Source organism: Macaca mulatta, chromosome 14, assembly GCF_049350105.2.
Source record: "Macaca mulatta isolate MMU2019108-1 chromosome 14, T2T-MMU8v2.0, whole genome shotgun sequence".
Lineage (NCBI taxonomy): Eukaryota > Metazoa > Chordata > Mammalia > Primates > Cercopithecidae > Macaca > Macaca mulatta.
In genome coordinates, this window is record NC_133419.1 from 57,199,627 (window position 1) to 57,208,642 (window position 9,016).

A 9,016-nucleotide genomic window follows, 5' to 3' on the forward strand; every position below is an offset into this window, starting at 1 on the left:
CTGGGAGCCTGCAGTAATCTGGAGCAGAGATGATCCTCCCTGGAGGATCAGGACCGGGCATCCTGTGTGGCGCCCTCTGGAGGCTGGTGCCTGGATCACAGAAGCCAGGATGCTGGCCTTAGCCAGGCCCTCTGTATGGCCTGCGATCACACATTGGGCAATTTATTTGTTAATCACCCCTGTATACTCAGCACTATTCTAAGTACCGGTGCCATTATAGTGAACAAAAGGGGCAGAAGTCCCTGCTGACATGGAGGTTTTAGTGAAGGGAGACAGACGACCAACACAAGCAAGGAAAAGCAGCAGTATGTCAGTTATGATGAGTGAGGTGCAGAAAGATAAAGTGTGTGGCGGTAGGGGGTGGGGGGAGGGGCACGGAGTATGGGGGATGGGCTGCAATTTTAAATGGGGTGGCTAAAGAAAGTTTCCCTGAGAAGCTGCATTTGAGCGGAGACTGGAAGGTGAGGGCATGAGCCTTGGGGATGTCTGGGGGAAGAACTTTCCATGTGTGGGAAGAGAAAAGTCCCTGAAATGGCAAGTATGTGGCATATTCAGCCAAGGGTCAGGGCTGGAGTGGGGTGAACAAAGTGAGGGCTGGGGGAGGGGGAGCTGCAGAGGAGAAACGGTTGAAGGCACAGGAAGTGAGAGAGCAGGCTGAGGGCAAGGTCCCCGGCAGGCCTTGTCAGGTTCCCCTTGTCAGGTTCCCAGCCATTGTCAGGCTCCCTCTGCCTGGCCCATGCTGCAGGCTGCCTCGTGGCTCCGTGGCTCCGTGGTCCCAAAGCCTCCCTGCAGGCCTACAGTGGCCTCCTGGCTCGTCCGCAGAAAGTGCTGGCTCTCAGGCAGGGCTGCTGAGTCCAGTGGGATGTGGGTGGTGAGGAGGGCGCAGCAGCCCCCCTAGGCCGGCCCTGTTGGCTGCCAGCAGCATCCTTCCTCAGCCCTATAGGGAAAGAAGGAACGGGATTTGTCTGCCCATATTCACAGCCATGGAGGTGATCCAGGTTGAAAGAAAATCAATAAGATGTGTCCATTTATGTGGCACAAAGGAAGAAAGGTCTGCAGACAGAAATAGGCCGGGAATCACACGCAGGCGACTTAATAAGACTTTTCCCCAGTCTGAAGAGGACGGTAATTTAGATTTGCCTTTGAACATCTCCTTTCTTGTGCCTCAATAACTCTCAGGATCAGCCTGCTTAGGAAGCAAGGGAAAGGAGATTGGCCGCCTTCTTAGAAGACAAGCCCGTTTGGGAAGGCCGCTTGCTCAGAGAAGTTCAAACACCAGCCTTGAGAAAAGATGAAAGTGCCTCGTCAGCACATCCTCGGCCCATTGATCGCGATTGAGGCCTGGGACTGGTGCATTTGGGCTGGAGCAGGACAATGAGAACAAGGCCAGGCTGCCAGGAGGCCCCCTCTGAGCCACGGTGGTGCAGGAGATGCTCATTACCGGCCTCGGGGCTTAGTGGCCAGGTGTGGGCAAGCAGCAGCCTGGCCCTGCCTGCAGAGCACCGGCCTTGCAGCCTGCGGGCCCCACAGCCGCTGCCCAGCCTTGTCCCCGGAGGCAGGCTGGCTCCCACTTCAGGCTGTGGCAGGCAGGACTCAGGCTGCCCTCCTGCCCAAGCACGGATTCAATTTATCCCCTTACAGCTGGAATTTCTGCCAAAGAAGTCTGGAGTGCCTGCAGGAAAAGGGGAAGGACTAGGTCTTGTTCTGCTGAGGCGCTGCGGAGAGGGTCACAGCACCATTTGGCAGGGCTGGGCCACCCGCTTTGTGCTGCCTGAGTGCACCTTCCTGACTAGGCTGTTCACCTGACAGGAAAATCTAGGATCCTGGGGTATTAGGAAGCTGGGCAAGTCAGAAAAGGGCCCCTGGGCAGATTTTCTGTCCCTCTCCACAGACCCAGCTCAAGTATCACCTTTCCCATCTCCCTGTGAATGGCAAATACCCTGTCTTCAGTGCCCCCATGGTGTCCTCTGATTCCTCATTCAAGGTCTCATCACTTGTGCTGCCATTGTCCCACCCACTGCAGGCTCCTCCGGGGTGGGTGCTCTGTCCCCTGCACACAGCCCGGTCCCTGGCACGGAGCAGGTGCTGTCGTTGTCTCCATTGGCCCTCCTTCCTCAGCTGTCCGGGCAAGAGGCCTGGGCCAGCTGGGCCCCTGTGTCCAATGGGGTCCAAAGGTCATACGAGGGCAGGCAAGCAGCAGGCCCAGCTCAGGATGCCAGCTTCTAGCACCAGCCCAGGGCTCTTCCACCTCAGTGCCCTGGGGTCACTTCAGGCTCCAGCAGGGCAGCGGGAGGGCTGGGAGCTGGAGTCAGGGGACTTCATCCCAGAGCCTGGTTTGCATGTGGCCATGAGTAAGTCCATTTTCCTCCTACCCAGCATCCTCCTCTGTAGACCAAGTATGCTGGTCTCTGCTGTCCAGCATGATAGTCACATGTAGCCGTGGAGCAGGGCCTGAAACTTGGCTCGTAGGAATTGAGCTGTGCTGTGAGTGTAAAACACACGCTAGATTTCTGTGACTCATCACCAAAAAGGAATGTAAAATATCTCATTCATAATTTTTATGTTCATTACATGTTGAAATGATAATGTTTTGGGTTTCATAAACACAGTAATAATACTGGGTTACAGAAAATGTATTATTAAAATTAATCCTTTTTAAATGTGACTCCTGGAAACTTTAAAATTACCTATGTGGCTCAAGTTGTATTTCTATAGGACAATGCTGGTCTCTGCAGTCTCAGAGCATGAAAGTTCGAGGCGTCTATGTTATGAGAGAGTGGGCGTGAAGGTGCTTTGAACGGATCCATCTTCACAGGGATGACGCTGGCTGTCAGGAAAGACCAGACTTGCCTCAAAAAGGGTTAATGCCCAAAGCAGGACATTTTGGAGATCGTCGACCTTCGCTAGTACCAGGAGCGAATGGCCATTGTCCTGAATGAGGTAATGCCTTCAAGGGGTCCGTCTCATTGGTGGCTGGAGGCGTCAGTGGTGAGCAGAGGTGGGAGCCCTTGGGTGTTTCCTTCTTTCCCTCTCTGAAGTTCATGTGCCATCCAATCCTGTTAACAGAACAGGTAGCCAGGACCACCTGGTCTTCATAAAGGGCCTGGGGACACCGGCTAGCGATCAGGAGGGGCCCAGCTTCAGCCTGAGCTGAGGGTCTGGGTCCCCCTCAGCCCCGGGCACTTCTGGCCTCCCTGCAATTTGCAGGCTGCAGTCTCCTCCCCAAAGGCCCTTCATTCCTCCACGTACCTGATGGCTCCCTCCCGAAGCTCTGAGACCCCACTTCCTGGCACCTCCTCAGTGATCTGCAACAGCATGGAGTTCTCTGCTCCCTCTGTCAGAGACCTACAGCCTGTATACTGCGATGGCCCAGCACTCCTGCCTGTGTCTCCCACTTGGCTGGAAGCAGACCAAGAGCAGGGTATGTGCTGGGGTGCCCAACCCTGGGCCAGGCACAGAGCACACCCACACATTGAAGGAGTGTGTGACTGCATAGATGGAATCTGGTTCCAGATCAGCCTTGGAAGCAGGGAGAGGGGCTGGTGGGGTCTGGGTAGATGGGAGGGATGGATAGATCTTGAGGGTGATGCAGAAAAGCAGTGGGTACTGGGGGTGAGGGGCTACAGGGAAGGCAGAGGGCTCAGGGAACTTCCATGACCCCTGTCCTGTCACTCAGTCTCTAAGATATGAGGTCCTCCGTGCCGTGCTGACACCAGGAACGGTTTGGGGCAGCCTGGCCATGGGATGCAGGAGGGAGCTTTGTGCCTGCTGATGGGCGTTGCCACCTGGCTTCCTGGCAGCCCAAGCAGGAGACCACAGAGCAAGTGGGGGAGGTGACCCAGGAGCCAAGGGGGCCCAGGGAGCCCTGCAGATATCTGAGCAGCTTCAGAAAGGAAGGTGCCAGAGGAACTGCGAGGGAGGAGCGTGTCTGGAGATGAGTGGCTCCTCCCAGCCTTGGAAGCTGGGGGCATCTGGAACAGCAGGGTCCCTCAAGAGAGGAAAATGCCAAGATGACACTGGTGAGGGAGGGTTAGAGAGGCCTTCTGGGGTTGGCTGAGTTAAAGGGTGGGGTGGGGCAGGTGGGGCTGGGGTGAAATCATCCAGCAAAAGGACAGGTCAGGCATGGGGTGAGTGGAGGCTCATCAGGTTCTGAGGGAAGTGTCAGAACCCCAGCCCTCCCGCAGTCCCTGATGCTGCTGTAACGTGGCAGGGGTGTTGGTCAGGCGGCTGGCTCCACACTCTGTCACTCACCTGTCCTGGGACACATGCCAGCGTCTCCACCTCCTACAAGCACTGCCAGTAGAGAATGCCACTACAGCCTTCAGGCAGACTGACCGGCAACCCATCCTGCCATGCAGGCCCACCCCAGGTGCAGAGACCTGGTTTCAGCTGCAGCTTGGTCACTGATGGCCAGGCTTCCACGGCCTTCTCTAAACCTTAGACTCCTCATCTGCACAATCCTTTCAGGGCAGTGGCCACTTCCTGCCCACCCTGCGGGGCAGGCTGCAGAGCAGCCTTTGCCCCTTTCTGGAGAGGGGGCTCCACATGTCAGCCAGCAGGGCATATCCCCAGAGCTCCTGGGGTGGGCAGATGAAAGGAGCTCGCCCCCACCTCCTTCCCCCAGCCTCCGGGCGGTCACTTCACCTCTCCTCCTCTCTTCTGCAGAACTGTAAGAATTATTATTTTTTAAATCCTCATTGGAATGCTAATTTTGATTTTGAGTGTCTGTCATGGGCTCTTTGAAGTTTTTCAGACAAAATAAGTATCTCCTTAACAGAGGGGATTAGCGCCTACTTGTTTAGAATCCTCTGACTGAGAGTGACAACCAATTTCAGAATCTGTGGGGTTTAGGGAGGCTGCAGGAAGAGGGGCCTCCTCCCTCCCTGGTGGTCAGCTTTCCATAAATGGCTTAATGGGGTTAGAGTTTAACCCCTCAAACAGGGATCAGAGCCCCCGGCTTGAAAGCCAATGAAAAGCGAGGCAGATCTTGCTATTTAAATCCAGCAGGACTTGGTTAGAACTCTTTTATTCTCTTGAGCTTAAAGAAAACAAACCCATTTCCCTTGCAGAATTTAGGGCCACTCCAGCCAGCTGCCCCCAGCCTCCTCCCCAAAATGCAGGCCTTCACTCCACAGGTAATTCATGGCCCAGACTCAGCGCAGGCTGAGATGCTCCTGGCTTTATGATTCAGTTCAATTCAGGAGTGCTAATGGGGCAATTTGTAAAGAAAGAAATATAATGAGTTATCACAAAGCCCAGCAAGGACTCGACAAACCAGGCACTTCCCATCCATCAAGCATCCTAGCGTGGTCGGAGACCAGCAGCGCCAGAAATCTTGTGAGGCCCCTGGGAACACACTTTTCCTGGGCCTGGACACACACACATATGGCAGCCACTGCAGCTGCTTCCTTATCCCTTTGCTGCCTGCCCCCCCCAAAATCATGGTCCCTGAGGGCCAGATGACCTGGGGCGATGGTATGGGTGGGGTACGATGGAGGTAAAAGGGGGGATACTTAAGGATTTCTTCTCTAATGCAAAATTATCATGCAGGCCATTTTTAAAAAGAGCATTAATACCATGTGAGGGCCCACAGAGTCCCAGATGTCACAGGTAGGCTGTGACATTTCCCCAGGATTCTTGTTGCCAGGCCAAGCTCCAGCTTCAGCAGGGTTGCTGAAGCTGGAGCTTGGCCTGGCATGAAGCCTAAGGTCATGGAGATGATACTGGGCAGCCACATCCATCCAGTATGTCCCATAAAGTCAAACTTCACCCAGCCTGGGCCTACAGGATACCCTCTGCAGAGAGCAGGTGCCATGCGGTGTCCACTTTGCTGAGACAGCAGGCCCCTCACTTGAGTCGGAGACCCATAGGCAGGGAAGCCCCTCCTGCACTTCCTTCAGATGTGCACAGTGGGATTCAGAATGGGGAAGTGAATTGCCAGAGGACTCACATTAAGGAAATGGCAGCTTGTCACAGTGTGTACATGATAGTCTAGGACAGTGTGGCTGGGGCTGGGTGGCTAGCAAGGAGGAGTAGGAAGGGCGAGGCCTAGAGGGCAAGTCCAGAAGCCCAAAGGCCAGGCACCTGGACCTGGGACTGGCCCAACTTGCTCAGCCTCCATGCTGGGGTCCCTAGACTGGCCCCTACCCTTCCCTTTCCAGCCACCACTGCCCTGTTCTAGCTCAGACCTGGAGGATGGAGATTTTGGTCAGTCTGGGAAGGAAGGCTGGCCCACAGAGAGGTCTCTCTGGGCTGAGGCATCCCTGTGCTCTCTCCCTGTGCCCTCCAGCCTCTGCTGCCTTTCCAACTGGCCTGAACCCTGGAGATCTGCCCCACCAGGTACTCAGGAGGCCCCTGGCCAGAGGCACAGCATGGGAAGACCCCATGGCCAGCAGATGGGACAGAGAGAGGCCTGGCTTCAGTGGGGACTGCTTGATCCCAAACACAGCGTGATGTAGTCCAGAATGGTCCTCATCATGTTCTAGGTGGTCCTGTCCTACTCACTCAGGTCCTGCCTCCTTTTCTCCTGTTTTTGTAGGCAATCTGGAGATATCTCAAGCCCAGGGAAATCAGTCTGCAACCTCAGAAGAGGCAGGTCCCACAGAGAAGGACAGTCGCCTCCCTCAGAAGGATAGCAAATAATGACAAGCACAACTAGTGCTTCCTGTGTGCCAGGTGTGGTTCTGAATGCTGTACACTGATTAACTCACGAATCCTCCTACCTGTACCATGATGAGGTACTCTTGTTATTATTCCCATTTTGCAGATTAGAAAATTGAGGCATGGAGAGGCTGAATAACTTGCTTAAGGTCACCCAGATAGTGAATGACAGAGTAGGAGTTCAAACCCAGATAGCCTGGCTCCAGAGTGTTCTGGTGGTCCAGCAGATGTCCTAGACCTAGATATAGTGGCTACTGGTGCCCAACATCCAACATTGGCACCAGCTCCCACTCCCAATAAGGTCAGGCTGAGGGGTAGATTCCTAGACAGAGGGATTCTCCTGATAGGGGCCAGTCCTGGAGAACATTGAGGCCATACACTGAAGTGTCCCCTGCTCTGTGAGAGATAGGGGAATAGGGGACACAGAGAGGGCAATGGACTCAGGGCATTGATTCAGGTTTGGGGGTGGACACAGGGCATTGACTCAGGTTTGGGGAAGACCCTAAAGAGCATGGGGCTGACCCAGTAAACACCTGCCGTGTGCCAAGCACTGTGCCTGGCACTTCCCCCATGGTATTTCACGGAAGTCTCCCAGTAGCCCTGCAGCGTAGGAATTACTGTCTTCATTGAACTGAACTATGATGGAGACTGAGAAAGGTTAAATAACTTGCCCGAGGTCACCCCGCTAATAAGGAGCACAGCCAGGTTTCAAGTCAGCTCTATCTGGTTTTACAGGGTCCATGATGCCATGGTGCCAGAGAGGGGCAGGCGGGGAGAAGGGATGGAGGAAGATTGGGAAGGAAGGTGAGAACTTAGATCACATACCCGAGAGAGCACTGATGGCGGCCCTTCTTCAGCTCATCAGAGCAGGGCACGCCAGGAAGTCACACTCGGAGCTGGAGGGCACTGGGTCAGTCTGGCTCATGGCCAGATGGGGATTCTTAAAAAAAGAAAAAGAAAAGAAAACAAAAGAAAGAATGCAAACTTTAGCAGCTGCAGATGGGGATTCTTAAGAGAGGTAGAGACCCATCCTGTGGGAGGTGGGAGGGTGGAGGCAGGGGGCTGCAGGGAGTGGCCTCCTCACTTCTAGGTTGCCACTCGAAGCTTCCTCTGGGCAACGAGCCCTGTTGCTTCCCAGAGGGAAACTGCAGCCCACAGACCAGGAGAGAGACCAAAGCCCCTGCTCCACATCTGTATCACCCCAGGCTTCTAGCCCCCAGGGGCTTCATCAGTGCTTCAGCGCTCTCTCCCACCTCCCACTCCCCATGTCCCTTGTGATCCGAACTCCTAGGGCTCCATGCCCCACAGGTCACTACTTCCTGCGTCTTGGGTTCCCATGTCCTGTGGCCCGTCCTGGGAGTGGAAGGGTTACGGCTTCTGCTGCTGAGTGGAGGCTGCTGTTCCCCAGCGTTAAGCAGCTTTAGTGTCTCCTACCCCAGCCCTGATTTAAAATTCATAAATGCTAATCCTTCATAATTTACGGTTTAAAAGCAGCCCCACTCACGGGCCCTGTGGCTACAGCTCTGTCAGAGTAATTATGCCGCCAAGCTGAAATTGGACTACTAACTGAGATATTAAACAAGGGGGGGAAATCCTCGCGCTGGCAGCCGGCCCAATTATTCCAAATAAGCAAACAGATTAGTGAGTAATTTTCCAGTTAAATTTGGTGATTGGTGCCAGAATTGTATGTTAAATATTCAGAAGTAAATAGATTAAAGATGAAATGTGCCCCCCTCCCTTTTTCCAGGCTTAATTTACTGTGTATATTAAAACTTTTTCATGAGGAGAAAAAAAGTGAAAAATGATAATTAAAAAATCCAGATAAACCCCTCTGGGCCTCCTGGTGTAGCATGGCAGAGGCCAGGCCCTCCAGCATCCTTGACTTCCTAGCCCTCCAGGGCAGGGCCAGCTACCTCCCCTGGACCCAAACTCCAACCCTCCCCAGGGGAGAGGCAAAGAGGATGTAAGATTCCGGGAACCTGGGTGGGCTGGGGACCTCCCGGCCCCTGTGCGCTGGAGTTGTATTTCTTTACAAAGAAAAACCCCAAATCTATTAGTCCTAAAGTCAGACAGAGCTGAGAAAATCCAGGCGGGGATGGAGGGGAGAGAGGCAGTTCTTGAGTGGGCACTCGAGGCCCCCAGGGTGCTGGGCTCCCCCCGGTACAGAGTGCTGCCTGGTTCTCAGTGACCAAGTGCCCAGGGCTAGGCACCAGCATGCCGTCCTGGCCTGGCTGTAGCCACTGGTCTGCTGTCCTCGGGTGGGGGTGCTGAAGGGTGGCTGTCCCCAGCACACTCGCCTGGCCAGGCTTTGCCACCGCTCATCCTCCTACATTCCTTCCCACCTCCCGCTTAGGTT